At 45.9% G+C, this 15,016-nt stretch overlaps 1 protein-coding gene across 2 annotated transcripts in view; it reads right to left on the bottom strand.

The window, feature by feature from the left end:
- Positions 1-15,016, bottom strand: part of KCMF1 (potassium channel modulatory factor 1) — a 401,452-nt gene that overhangs the window by 251,153 nt on the left and 135,283 nt on the right. The gene's annotated exons all lie outside the window — the stretch shown is intronic.

The raw sequence follows: 15,016 nt of genomic DNA, 5'->3' as shown, positions 1-15,016 counted from the left end.
GTTAAGCCCATATGTTCTGGTGGCTGGCAGGACTTGAATGGAGGTGCACTCAGGAACAAGGGTGGGGATATCCACTAAGGCAGCAAGGCTGCACACAGACATGAAACAGAAAGATGTTCACACAGAAAATCAAGACAGGACAAGAGAGTACACAACAACCAAGATAAGACAAAAAAAAACCCACACCTGAATGCCACTATAATGGAATCAAACACAGAACAAGTCAGGACAAACAAGCAAAAACAAGGATGCCACTAAGAGGGCCACACAAAAAAGAAAAGCAAACAGCAACAGAAAGTGAAACAGGGGCACAAGTTAAGGCTTAAACAATAAGAGCAAAGGAGACTTAAATTGAGACACAGAACAGCACATGGGTAGGGCTCTTATGGGAGTCACTGAGGCATAAGCGAGTGCAGCACAGACTACAGCCCACTGAGGGCCTCTAAAGCCAGAGTCCTCACAAAAATAAAACAAATTCACTTATATAAAAAGTACAAGAAAACTAGTAAAATGCAAATTGCAAATATGCCCAAAGCTGTTAATCCTTCCTGGTTTTCCAGCTCTAGTTTGCCCCTCAAAACATTCTAAACTTCAGCTGCGTCACTATTTTACTTGCTGACTTAAAAAATACAGTACAATTGTTCTAAAATAAAGCAAATTGGTTATTTTTAGAAAAAGAAGCAGTTATCAAAATTGCAACTCTTGTGAAAGGATGAAGGCTAGAATGAATATATAACTCCTGAACCTTCAGGAAAAACTAACAAATTTCAGCAGGCATACCATTTAAGAATGAGACAAAATGTGCTAAAGACAACCAAGCAGAATTAATGACAGTACTATTTATTGTACTTCCATTAGTTCTGGTAAAATTAATTTAACACAAGTCAATCCATGAAATTTATAGATAAGAAATTTAAAGCAGAAATTCTCTCCATGATAGGAGCACCTCCCTTAAGAGGCTCAGGGATAGGTAAGGGAAGATCTGACAGACCAAGAACTCTGGAGAGAGACTTAAATAGAAATTTGAGTTAATACTAAACTACTTATCAGCAATTTTTGTATTAAATCGTTTTAAAACACCAAGGAAGAGGGACCCAGTGAGAGGAGCAGCAGTTACTCACTTTGCTGAGCCAGTAGACCATGGGAGGAAGAAGAGTCATCCTCCCACTGACATCATTGAAACTTAAGCACCTTTAAAATCAGAGTGCCATGGTGTTTACTTGAGGGACATGGTGAGGAGCAGCAGTTTCTCACTTTTCTGAGCCAGTATTCTACAAGAGGAGTAAAAAGTTGCAGCCTTCCTGACATCAATGCAATCTGTGCACTTTTAAAATCAGCATGCCTATGGTGCCCAGCAGTCGGCGAGCAGCTTAAGGAGCGAACCAAAGGAGCCCCAAGACAACTGGAAGGCTACCAGAGGTTTGACTGAGCAAGCTGACATATGGGGAACAAAGGAACGAGACGAATATGCCCCTTCCTACTGTGGCTGAGGCCGTGTCAGGATCCTTAGACTCTTGGGTCACTTCCTCCATAGGTCACTTCAACCAGGCAAGTGCTAGGAGGAACAGAAGATAAAGGTCCTTAATGTCTTCTCTGAGTAATGCTCATTTATTGAGTCCTGAGAATCCTCCATCATAACTATCTTTATCCATGTATCTCCCTATAGACTCAAGTGACTCCTTCTGATGAATCTGATAATGGAATAGTCCTAAGACTCAATGTAGCTGAGCAGTATGATGGGGAAATTATTCAAGCTATGGTTGATAGCGCTGCCTGCACTCCCACTCATGATGTAGTGGGGGGATTTTGTTCAGCAGCTAAGGAGAATAATTCTAAATACCCACAAGTTTCCTTTATTTGCAGGGAGATGCAGCTCCAGCAAGGAAGAATGTATCCTTAGATGATTTAGGGGTTTCCTTACATGTATGATGGGTATTTTGCAGGGTTATGTGATGCAATTATATACATTTTCTTCTGATGCCTCAGCGTAAATTGAGGCTCATACATCTTTTGGCTAATCACACAGCTCTGTTAGTGTTCCTTTCTACATAAGTTTCAGAGTTAGGTACTATCATTGGAATCGTAGTCAAAGATAATACATCTCCTTTTTAAAATTGAATTTCTTGAAAATACTATTAGTTATAAAGATTTACGCTTTTTGATTATCCTCTGGAGTAGATGTGTATTACCTTATGAGATAAGAAATATTGAAAAATGTGAATATTTCATCTTAAAATGCACCATTATATATGGTACACTATATTTCTTCTCAAAAATGTTCTTCCAGTATTCATGAAGGTTCAACCACCTAGTTAATTGCCTCTCAGTTTAGATTTATCTGTCTTGATAGAAATATCCCAAGAAGATATTTTGGCCAAGGAAACTTTTGTTGTTACTTTTGATCTTGATATGGTTAGCGACTGTTTTGAAACTTTTCAGTAATAAAGCTCTTCTCTTCTTAGGAGGTAAAGCGAGTGTTTTTCCTGATCTCTGTAAATAATCACAGCTTCAGAAGAAAGCTTTTCTCTAGTTTAAAACAAGTTTTGGAACTGGGGTGACCTTTTTCTAAAATCTCCTAGCAAAACTGTAGTAGAGTATCAAGTAAATAAGCTTATTTTCTAGGAGCCTAAGCATTTGAGATTTTTAGACAAGCTTGATTCATATGTTGTTTTTAATAACCTTATTGGATATTTAAAATGAGAGATAAATCTGATGTAAATTGTACAAATGTTTGCTCAATTCCTATTGATATCTTTCTCTCCATTTGTGAAAAATTTTCATTTGTGTATTTTTATTACTTTAAGTTTTTCTCAACTTTTTTATTATATTATATGCTGCTTTTCTAGCAAAAATATCTAATAAAATCTGAAAAAAAAAACCACACACCATGGTAGTAATGGAGTTGTAGTTTCACTGTAAACAGAAGGTTGAAACTTAGAATCAAGTCAAAATTATACAGAGCACATTATTGAAAAGTCCGAGAATCTTCCCAGCCCAAAACATCAATGTTGATCCAGACATTTGTTTGAAAACTTCTCAAATTTAAATTCTCACTTCATTTTATTCCCAAATTACTGTCATATCATCAAGAATACAAAACATCCATCAAAACAGCAACTGTTTCCAGTTCCTTGACTGTATTATTTCCTGTCTTCTTTTTCACTCTAATATTTAAATTATCTTATTTATTTGATTTATATTCTTTCAGGTACTTCAAAGCAGATTATTTATAATTACTGTAAGGTATGAGCCTTTTATTTGGCCATGTGCTTTGTTATACATCTGCTTCTGAAAGCACACCTCACTTATTTGTGCAATAGATACTGTATGCCTACACAAGGATTTTGGTGAAGGTCCAAACAGCAGCACCATAATATACTGAGAATGGCAAGAACAACTAAAAGGGAAGCAAGGAGGAAGCAAAAACTTGAAACATTAATGCCCCTCAAATTATCTTTATGAGTTTAACCTGCCAAACTAACTACATTTTTGCTATTGCTAATACTGTTAATGTTTTTCAGTTTATGCTGCAGAATACACGACAATTCCAGCATCAAACAATATAGGAAAAAAGGCATAACATTTATGCAACACAATATAAGTTCAATACCAGAAAAAGATTAGGGTCCTCAAACACTTATAATATTCCTCCTCTGTCCAAATTTATTGTCTGTGCATTAAGTCTATACAGCTATAAACTGGAAGCTTCACATAAGCTTAGTATATGACATACCACACATACTACCTGTAAAAAGGAAGAGTTGGCAGGTTGCTTAAAGCAGAGTCTGCACGACCTTTGTTCCCAATGATCACAGCTCAAGTTTCTCCTGGTTGGTTAGGTTGGCACTGAAGGATTACATTTTCAGATCCCTGAAAACCCCTCTTCCCTTATAGTTTACAGAACTAGATCTAACTTGCCAAAAAACAGCTTGGAAAAGAATGATTTTATTCACATTGGGAGGCTCCATGGCAGCTGGGGATTATATTTAAAAATCAAACTACCACAACTCTAAAGCAGCACTAAACCACTGCTTACAGACATGACAACACTTTTTCCCACATATTTTATTTATTTATTTAAGGTTTTTTTATACCGGCATTCATGAACTCGTTCACATCATGTCGGTTTACAGAAAACAGGGGTGCGAAGAATACAACCAAAAAACATAATAAAACGTGATGAAAAGAAGCAGTTACAATTAACAAGGGCTAATGAACTGGGATTGTAAGAAATAAAGAGAGATAGATGTGGTTAATTATATACAAATGTACAATGTAAATATGGAGTCCAATATATACAGCTTCTGAGCAGAGAAATTATTGGTGGTGCATGTTAGGTGGACATATAAGGAACCTGAAGTGTTTACCAACAAAGACTGCGAAAACATTAAGTGACCAGAGCCACTTTTGAATCTCTGGAGAAGAAAGAGGTAGGATTTACAGACACACTGCCAGTATCATTTCTACATAGATTTTCCTGATGTTAGGTTATAACTTGTTTTCAAATCCTGTAAAGGTGTAAAATCTAAAAACTCCATCCAAAATTACAATCAGTCATGGAAGATCTGTCTGTAAGATGGTCCCAATACACCATTATTTATTTAGCTCTAGTGTGTACTAGAACTGGAATATGTTGCTCTACAGGATTCATACAAATTATCAAACATAATTGAACTGGTCATGCTTTCAAAATTTCCTTTCCATATTTCCTACTCCATATTCTTCTAGTTGCTACTCTTTTTAAGCTAGAAAGAAGCCCAAGGCATTGTTTTTAAAGTTCTAATATAGAACTTTTTTTTTCTTTAATTATTTCTGCAAATTCCCACTGGTAAATGTATAATGGAAGAAACAAACATCAGGAGTGTATTGTGTAACAACACAATGCTACTGAGAATAGTTCTCATTACATAATTGGGTTGCTGGTCATACTCTTGAAAGGATGGTGTACATTGATTTTTTAATTAGGAGGTTAAATATATTAGCTTGGGTCTATTTTCCTTGATCCTATCAAATAAAATTCACAGAACACCAATGTTGAGATTACTTACCTGATAATTTCCTTTTCCTTAGTGTAGACAGATGGACTCAGAACAAATGGGTATAGTATGCTCGTGCTAGCAGTTGGAGACGGATCTGACGTCAGCACGGGTATATATACCCCCACAGGAAGCATAGCAACTTAGTAATCTTCCTTGCAAAAGCTGTTATGGATGTGTGTACTGACGCTCAGTGAAATAGTGAAACAGGATTCCCCTGACCGATTGATAGTAGCTGGAGACCGCCAGCATTCCCAACCGGAAGGCGTTGACACCTGGTAGAGTGTACGCTCTTATGGAAACAGATGACATGGCTTACCTTGAATCGGTGAAACCCATGTACACAGGCAGCTGGGCGGGATGCTAAGTCCCATCTGTCTACACTAAGGAAAAGGAGATTATCAGGTAAGTAATCTCAACATTTCCTGTCGTGTAGCCAGATGGACTCAGAACAAATGGGATGTACAAAAGCTTTACTCCCAGCCTGGGCGGGAGGCTGCCTGAGGACCATGTAGGACTGCCCTCGCAAATGCTGTGTCCTCCCTGGCCTGGACATCCAGACGGTAGAACCTGGAGAAGGTATGGAGGGAGGACCACGTCGCCGCTTTACAGATTTCTGCAGGCGACAGCATCCTGGATTCTGCCCAAGATGCCGCTTGTGCTCTGGTAGAATGAGCCTTGACTTATAGAGGCGGAGACTTCCCGGCCTCCACGTAAGCTGCTCGGACAACTTCTTTAATCCAGCGGGCGATGGTGGGCCACGAGGCCGCTTCACCTTGTCTCTTCCTGCTGTGCAGGACGAACAGATGGTCCGTCTTTCGTACTTCTTGTGTCACTTCCAGATATCTGGGCAGCAATCTGCCAATGTCGAGATGGCGTAATAAACGCCCTTCTTCAAATTTCTTCACACCTGCTGTGGTAGGCAAGGATATGGTTTGGTTAAGATGAAACCGTGAAACCACTTTAGGTAGAAAGGAGGGAACTGTCCGAAGATGGATAGCCTCAGGAGTGATTCTGAGAAATGGATCCTGGCAGGACAATGCTTGTAGCTCTGAGATGCGGCGTGCTGAGCATACAGCCAGCAAGAACACCATCTTGAAAGTGAGAGAACGGAGAGACAGGCCCCGAAGGGGTCTGAAGGTGGGTCCCGCGAGGAAATCCAAAACAAGGTTGAGGTTCCATAAGGGCACAGGCCACTTCAGTGGCGGACGAAGATGCTTGACTCCTTTCAGGAAGCGAGAAACATCTGGGTGCTTGGCAATGGTCTTGCCATCCCTCCTGGGACCGTAGCAAGACAGCGCAGCCACCTGAACCTTGATGGAGCTGAGGGAGAGACCCTTCTGAAGTCCATCTTGCAGGAAATCCAACACAATAGGGATTGTGGTCGCATGTGGATTGGTGCCATGAGTGTCGCACCATGCTTCAAATACTCTCCAGATCCTTACGTAGGTGAGGGATGTGGAAAATTTGCGAGCTCGGAGGAGTGTATCTATCACGGGCTCAGAGTAACCTCTTTTCTTCAGTCTAGCCCTCTCAATGGCCAGACCGTAAGAGAGAATTGAGCTGGATCCTCGTGGAGGATGGGACCTTGACGTAGAAGGTCCCGTAGAGGAGGCAGGGGAAGAGGCTCCCCTGCCAGCAGTCTTCTCATGTCCGCGTACCAGGGTCTTCTTGGCCAGTCTGGTGCCACTAGAAGAACTAGGCCCCGATGTTTCTGAATCTTGTGGATAATGGCGCCCAGCAGAGGCCACGGAGGAAAGGCGTATAGCAGAGTCCCTGGAGGCCATGGCTGAACCAGGGCATCGATGCCGTGTGAGAACGAGTCGTGCTTGCGGCTGAAGTATCTGGGTACTTGAGCATTGGACTTATCTGCCAGTAAATCCATGTCCGGAATCCCCCAGTGATCCACAATCATCTGGAAGGCTGTGGGTGACAGCTGCCACTCTCCTGGATTTAGGCTTTCTCTGCTGAGGAAGTCTGCCGTGGTGTTGTCCTTCCCGGCAATGTGGACGGCTGAGATGTCCTGAAGATTCGCCTCTGCCCAAGCCATCAGTGGGGCGATCTCCAGAGATACTTGTCGGCTTCTGGTTCCGCCCTGACGGTTGATGTATGCCACCGTGGTGGCGTTGTCGGACATCACTCTGACTGCTCTGTTCTTCAGTCTGTGAGCAAAGCGAAGGCATGCCAATCGGACTGCCCGAGCCTCTAAACCAGTGGTTCTCAACCCTGTCCTGGGGACCCCCCAGCCAGTCGGGTTTTCATGATATCTACAATGAAATGCATGAGAGAAAATTTGCATACACTGCCTCCATAACATGCAAATTTTCTCTCATGCATATTCATTGTGGATATCATGAAAACCCGACTGGCTGGGGGGTCCCCAGGACAGGGTTGAGAACCACTGCTCTAGACGGTTGATGTTCCACGCTGACTCTTCTCTGTTCCACCGCCCTGGTGCGGTAAGTCCTTCGCAGTGTGCTCCCCAGCCGCTCAGGCTGGCATCTGTAGTGAGCAGAGTCCACGTGGGGGAGGACATCTTCGACCCCCTGCTCATGTGGTTGGACTGCAACCACCACCGTAACTGGGTCCTTACTCTGGCAGGCAGAGGTAGGTGCGTGGAATAGTTCCGTAGACGGGGGCTCCAGCGAGAGAGCAAGGAGTGTTGTAGAGGTCTCATATGGGCCCTTGCCCAAGGTACCACTTCCAGGGTGGATGCCATGAAACAGAGAACCTGCAGATAATCCCAAGCTATGGGCCGACTGGCTCCCATCAAGTACTCGATAGGCGTCTGGAGTTTTAGCCTTCTCTTGGTAGTGAGACTGACTGTGTCTGCCTGGGTGTCGAACTGTACTCCCAGGTATTCCAGCGACTGGGAAGGCTGTAGGCAACTCTTGCTGAGGTTGATTACCGAGCTCAAGCTTTCCAGAAGGGCGATCACTCTGTCGGTTGTCCGATGGCTCTCCTCTCGTGATTTCGCCCTGATCAGCCAATCGTCTAGATAGGGATGGACCAGGATTCCTTCCCGTCTGAGTGCCGCCGCTACCACTACGACCACCTTGCTAAAGGTCCACGGTGATGTGGCTAACCCGAAGGGCAGAGCCCGGAATTGGAAGTGGAGTCCTAGAACCCTGAAGCGTAGGTAGCGCTGATGATCTGGATGGATTGGGATATGCAGGTAGGCTTCCAACAAGTCTAATGCCATGAGGAATTCTCCTGGCTGTACTGGGGTCTTGACGGAGCGCAGAGTTTCCATGCGAAACCTCGGGACCCTTAAGTATCGATTGACTGACTTTAGGTCCAGTACGGGCCGAAAGGTGCCCCCTTTCTTGGGTACCATGAAATAAATGGAATAGTGTCCAGAATTCACTTCCCAGGCAGGTACTGGGATGATGGCCTTCAAGGACAGGAGCCTCGCCAGGGTAGCTTCCAATGCTGCCTTCTTGTGTGTGGGACAGGAAGATTCCACAAACTTGTCCGGAGGGAGGTGATGAAATTCCAGATAATACCCCTCTCGGATGATGGCGAGGACCCACTGGTCCGACGTAATCTCAACCCATTTGGGGTAGAAGAGGGTTAACCTGCCCCCTATGGCTCCATCCCCCAGATGAATCGGCTGATTCTCATTGTGAGGCGCGGCCGGGACCTGAGCCCAGGCCTGCTCCCCTCTTGCGCTGCTTGGTCCGAAAGGACTGATTCCGAGCCTGAGGACGTGGTGCCTGGTAGCGACTCCTGTAGGGAATGAAGCGCTGGGAGCTTCTACCCCTGGAGGGCCTTGGAAAGGCGCGCTGGTTCCTTCTGAACCGATCTTCCGGCAGTCGAGGTACTGGAGAGGCGCCCCATGTGCTGGCCAATTTATCAAGGTCGCTGCCAAACAGGAAAGAGCCCTTAAAGGGCAATCTGGTGAGGCGTGTCTTTGAAAGCGCATCGGCTGACCATTTCCGGATCCAGAGCTGCCTCCTGGCCGCTACGGAGGATGAGATCCCCTTGGCTGTTGTCCGGAGTAGGTCTTATGCGGCATCCGTGAGGAACGAGAGAGCTGACTCCATGTCTGCTGCTGGAGCATTGTTCCTGACCTGTGACAAACAGGAACGCGTCACCACTGTGCAGCAGGTTGCGATCCGCAAAGATAGCGCTGCCACCTCAAAAGTCTGTTTCAGAATGGTGTCCAGTCGCCGGTCATGAGGTTCCTTGAGGGCTGCCCCCCCTCAACTGGAATGGTAGTGCGCTTGACCACAGCACTAATCAAGGCGTCCACCTGAGGGCATGCCAGCAGCTCCTGGATAGCCGGTGCCAGTGGGTACATGACTGCCAGGGCCCGACCCCCTTTGAATGCGGCCGCTGGTGCAGCCCATTCCAAATCTATCAGTTGTTGTGCTGCTTGCAAGAATGGAAAATGGCGGGCTGTGGGACGAAGACCTTCCAGCAGGGGGTTCTGCGCAGAGGGTACCGTAGCGCTGGGACCTGTAATATCCAACTCCGCCAGGCTCTGAGACACCAGGTCCGAGAGATCCTCCTTGGGGAAGAACCGCTTCATGGTTCTATATGGCTCAATCCCTGAGGGAAGTTCCCCTTCGTCCGGGAGTTCGGACTCGTCCGGTGAAACCTCCTGGTCCGATCCGGACTGTCCAGCGGCGGGAAGACCCGCTCACGATAAGGGAGTGAGGGTCCAGGAACAGGAGCCGCTGGAGCCGCAACCGCAGCAGCAGCCGCCGCCGCAGTCACAGCAGGAACAGCAGAAACCGCAGGGCCTGGACGGGAAGCCGTTTGCATCTGTACAAAGGCATGAATCCCCTTAAAGAGATCCACCCAGGAAATTGAAGCGGTCTCTAATCGCCGGGGTACAAGATCCCCCGGGATTCCAGATTGGTCGAGACTGCCCGCTAAATCCGGGGTAGGCCCTGGGGAACTGTCAGCAAATCGTGGCTGAGACTGGTCCCGGCCCGAGGGTCCCACGGCCTCCTCACATTGGGCACATAGGGAGTCTGGCTCTTCACTGTGCGTGGCTCTAAGCTGGCATGCGGAGCAGAGGCCGAAGGCTTTAATGCCGGAGGCAGGAGGCGCCCCCGCTGAAGACGCTGAAGCGTTCTGTTCCATTGAAAAGTATGCGCTTAATGCTATGCGGCAGCAATATGCGCGTAATACAACAGGCGCACAATAATATGCGGCAGCAATATACGCTTAATACAACAGGCGCACAATAATATGCGGCAGCAATATACGCTTAGTACAACAGACGCACAATAATATGCGGCAGCAATATACGCTTAGTACAACAGACGCACAATAATATGCGGCAGCAATATACGCTTAGTAGAACAGGCGCACAATAATAAGCGGCAGCAATATATGGTCAATGATATTCAATATGCTCTCAGCAATAAGCGGTCAGCAATACACGCTCAACAGTATACAATATGCTCTCAGCAATAAGCGGTCAGCAATACATGCTCAACAGTATACAATATGCTCTCAGCAATAAGCGGTCAGCAATACACGCTCAATATTATACAATATGCTCTCAGCAATAAGTGGTGAGCAATACACGCTCAATAGTATTAAATATGCTCTCAGCAATATGCGGTCAGGAATATGCGCACAATAATGTATATAATATGCGCTTAGTCATAGACATGCGCCTATCACGGGCGCTCAATACCTGAAACAAGGCCCACAAAATGGCGCCCTCCACGGCGTGCCACGCCGCCGAGCCTCGGTTCCTCGGAGACCAAAGTAAGAGATGTACATCTTACCTGATCCTCGGCGCTTCCCGGCTGGAACCCGGGCGGTCTCCGGCTGCGGGGGGAGAGGGCAAGTACCTTCACCGCCGCGTTTGAGGATATGCACCCACTGCCTCATCCACGCCGGGACCGAGGCGCCTCGCTCGCCACGCCCGAACCTCGCCCATGGGCTATGTCCCTGCCGCGATTCGGCCACCGGACCGAGGTCTTAAACCTCCGGGGGACCACGGAAATCACCCCGGGAAACTCTACTGGGGGAGGGACTCCAAGGGTATCACCGCAGGAGTGCGGGGCTCTATGTTGCAGTAGAAATTTAGTAAGAAGAAAGTAGAAAGTAGATTGGAAACACGCTCAGCGAGCGTGCAGGCTCTCCAAACTGCTTTGGAGACGGAAATTACTAAGTTGCTACGCTTCCTGTGGGGGTATATATACCCGTGCTGACGTCAGATCCGTCTCCAACTGCTAGCACGAGCACACTATACCCATTCGTTCTGAGTCCATCTGGCTACACGACAGGAAATTCTCTATTAGAACATAGCAAAGGGGTAAACAAGAATGTCCACCCAAAACTAGTTACCAGGACACACTTATGCATGCATCTATGTGTCCACACAGGTATGAACTAAAAACCTTCCCCCCACCCCGGAGTCCTCCCAGTTCCCTTGACATGTCCTAAAAATTTGAAGTGGCTAGAACACCAGTCACAGAAGTGCTGCTTTCATACAAGTGAAAAAAGATTAGATATTATGTGTTATTAGCCCCTGAATGACAATGTAAGGAGCCAAGCAGTAAGACTTATTTTGATCCTCAGAATATCCTTATCAAGTTTTAATCTTAACTCTCCGGAGTTCTTTAAAATTTAACAATATGCGGGATTGCATTTTCTTTACTATGTGTTACTAAGTTTATAAGAAATGTCTCAAAATAAGAAATTCTTAACCCTCTCCTTTAAGGCCCAGATATTTTGGAAATTTGCTGTTGCCTTGTTTAACAAATCACATTTTCAGAAAAATAAAATGGATATAAACTAGCCAGGTTTCTAACTGATACGGTAAATTTGTTCTTACCTGAATTTTCTTTTCTTGAATCCTGCTAGATGAGTCCTTACACTTGGGATGTCCACACACTTCAGCTGTTGAAGTCCGAGGATACACCCTTTTCATGACCTCGTTCTTGGCCATACAAGGAGAGTGGCCTGAGGCCACCTTCTGCCAAAGCAACTAAAGGGGCCGATGCAATAAAAAGCATGGAAAGCAGGCGCTGAAAAGTCATGGCGCTCACAAGGGGGGGGGGGGGGCGCCATGCTATACCCAAATTAGGGGGGTCGCAGCTGCCGGTTATAAAGGCTGACGCTGGTTAACTCAGCATTGGTTTTCATAACAGAGTTTACCGGCGTCGGTCTTCATAACTCGGCGGTCTGCCAAGGGTTTTTGTTTTTTTTGTTTTGTTTTTTTAATTTAAAAAAGTACAGAAAAGCAGTTTTTTCTGCTTTTCTGTACTTTTACCTGCGCTCAGCTATTAACGCCTGCTCCTGGCAGGCGTTAATAGCTGAGAGGAAAATGTGTGCTTAAGAGACACTTTTTTTGCATGCGGAGTGAATGAGTAATAGCCTCATTCACATGCATTTGCATGTGATGAGCGCTATTGCATTCACTCCGCATCCAACATGGGTTAAATAGGCGCTAATCCCCCTATTGCATTAGGGGGTGGATTAGCGCCTATTTAACCCGCGGAGTGCGGGTTATACAGTGCACTCAGCTGAGCACACTGTATTGCATCGACCCTAAAGGCTCTCTTACCCCTTTTCTTCCTCCTTATATATTTTTTGGATCCGTCAAGGTTATTTCCCCTCCAGGGGAGGTCAAAAAGTGGAGAAGAAAGAGGAGGAAAGAACTGAATAATGATGGGTGTGTCTGCTTATGGCCCCTGTGTTCCCAGGTGGGGCTTGAACTGGTCTAGTAGAACTCAAAGAAAATAATCTGGTAAGAACAATTTTATCTTCTTTTTCCTCTTGTTATACCAGTCCTTACACTTAGGATTTACAAAAGCTAACTCTAGGCTGGGTGGGAAGACAGGGCTGTCCTACGGACCCCTGACCTGAAGGCCACATACTACTTACCCTGTACATCCAACCTACAGTCAGGCCGATACAGAAAAACACGCAGGAGAGCCGGCGAGCACCAGCTCTCCCGGCGCGCACAAGCCACTCTCCTGGGCACGCGATTCAGGAGGGTGGCCTATGCAAATTAGGGCCCATGGTAAAAAGGAGGCGCTAGGGACACTAGCGCGTCCCTAGCCCCTCCTTTTTGACAGGAGCGGTGGTTGTCAGCGGGTTTGAAAGCCAACGCTCAATTTTGTCAGCGTCGGTTCTCAAACCCGCTGACAGCCACAGGTTCGGAAAACAGACTCCGTCTAAATTGAGCTTCCGTCTTCCGACCTGCGGGCCAGTGAGAGGGTGTACAGAGCTTCAAACAAAGTGCAAAGTGTTGGACTGGTTTCGCTCATATCTCTGTGTTCAGTATATCAAATTCAAAAATGAAGTCTCATCTATCTCCCACATTAAAACCGGTGTTCCCCAAGGGTCTGCACTGTCCTCTTTAATATTAATCTCTATTTGCAGAATTCTATCCACCTTGACAGACTGCTATAAAGAATATGCAGACTTCGAGGTATATACAATTTGTTTTGCTTATGCAAGACTGAGTTTCTTGCTAGCTATAGAGTGTGCTTTGAGTGTCCATTGCAGTAGCCGCATGGTCAATCTGGCCATGGGAGTTACATGAACTGTGGAAGCCATGTGGCCTAGAAGAATTAGGCACTGATGAGCTGTTACCTGGATTTGGTTGCGAAGATTGTGAGTCAAAAGGACAAGTGTTTGAGCTCGATCTCTTGGAAGAAAAGCTTTTGCTATCGTAGTGTTCAGGTCTGCACCTATGAACTGTATAAGATGATTTGGTGACAGATGGGATTTCTGATAGTTGATGAGAAATCCCAAGGAGTGAAGCACATGGATAGTGAGCTTGAGAGAAGTGAGAGCTCCTTCTTTTGATTGACTCTTGATAAGCCAATCGTCCAGGTAAGGGAACACGTGCACTCTGTTTGTGGAGGTGTGCCACTGCTGCCGCCATACACTTTGTGAATACTCTTGGTGCTGATGCAAGGCCAAATGGCAGCACTCTGTATTGAAAGTGTTGATCCATTACCCGAAATCGCAGGTATTGGCGATGAGGAGGAAAGATGGGAATGTGAGCGTAGGCATCTTGAAGATCCAGAGAGCAGAGCCAATCTCCCCTTTGAAGAAGAGGCAGAATGGTGCCCAGGGATACCATCCTGAATTTTTCTTTTTTGAGAAATTTGTTGAGATTTCTGAGGTCTAGAATGGGTCGAAGGCCTCCTGTTTTCTTTGGAATAAGGAAATATCTGGAGTAGAATCCTCTGCCCTTTTGAGGTCCAGGAACTGGTTCTATGGCCCTGGCTCTCAGAAGGGTGGATAATTCTGTTTGAAGAATTATGGAATGATGATTTACTGTCCAAGATGGAAGTGGTGGGTTTTCTTTTGGAACAGTAAGAAAATCCAGTTTGTAACCGTGGGCTGTGATGGATAACACCCACTGGTACCGACCAGTGGGTGTTATCCATCACAGCAGGTGATGGATAACACCTGCTGTGATGGATAACACCTGCTGTGTTATCCATCACAGCAGGTGATGGAGGTCCAAATGCTGTGGAAGTATTTTATTCGACCCCACACTGGCATATTTGGGAATGGGTTGATCTGGCTGCTGCTCTCTGGGGCTTTTCAAAAACCAGATGTAGTGGCCGTTTGTGGTGGTGGTTGCGCCCTTGCAGGCTTTTGTCTAGGCTGTTGGCGTTGAGATGGCCGGGCCGTTCTGGGCCTACTTGCTGGGGGGTAATATCTATGTGGACGATAATAAGGACGTCTAGTATCACGTCTTGGAAGCTTCCTTGCGGAAGGCTGAGTATCCTGTGGTAGTGAGGACAACTGCTTTAGTGTTTCTGTGTGGTCCTTTATGGTTGCCACAGCTTCTTTTACCTTCTCTCCAAAGAGGTTATCCCCCAAGCAAGGAAGATCAGCTAAATGTTCTTGTACCTCTGGGCGTAGATCAGAGGCCTTGAGCCATGCCCATCTCCTTGCAGCTATACCAGATGCTGAAAGTCTTGCCGCCGTCTCGAAACAGTCATAAGTGGCTCTGACCTCATGCTTCCCTGATTCGAGGCCCT

Source organism: Rhinatrema bivittatum, chromosome 1 (genome assembly GCF_901001135.1).
Source record: "Rhinatrema bivittatum chromosome 1, aRhiBiv1.1, whole genome shotgun sequence".
In the NCBI taxonomy this organism is placed as follows: Eukaryota; Metazoa; Chordata; class Amphibia; order Gymnophiona; family Rhinatrematidae; genus Rhinatrema; species Rhinatrema bivittatum.
This window is presented reverse-complemented; position numbering and strand designations above follow the sequence as displayed.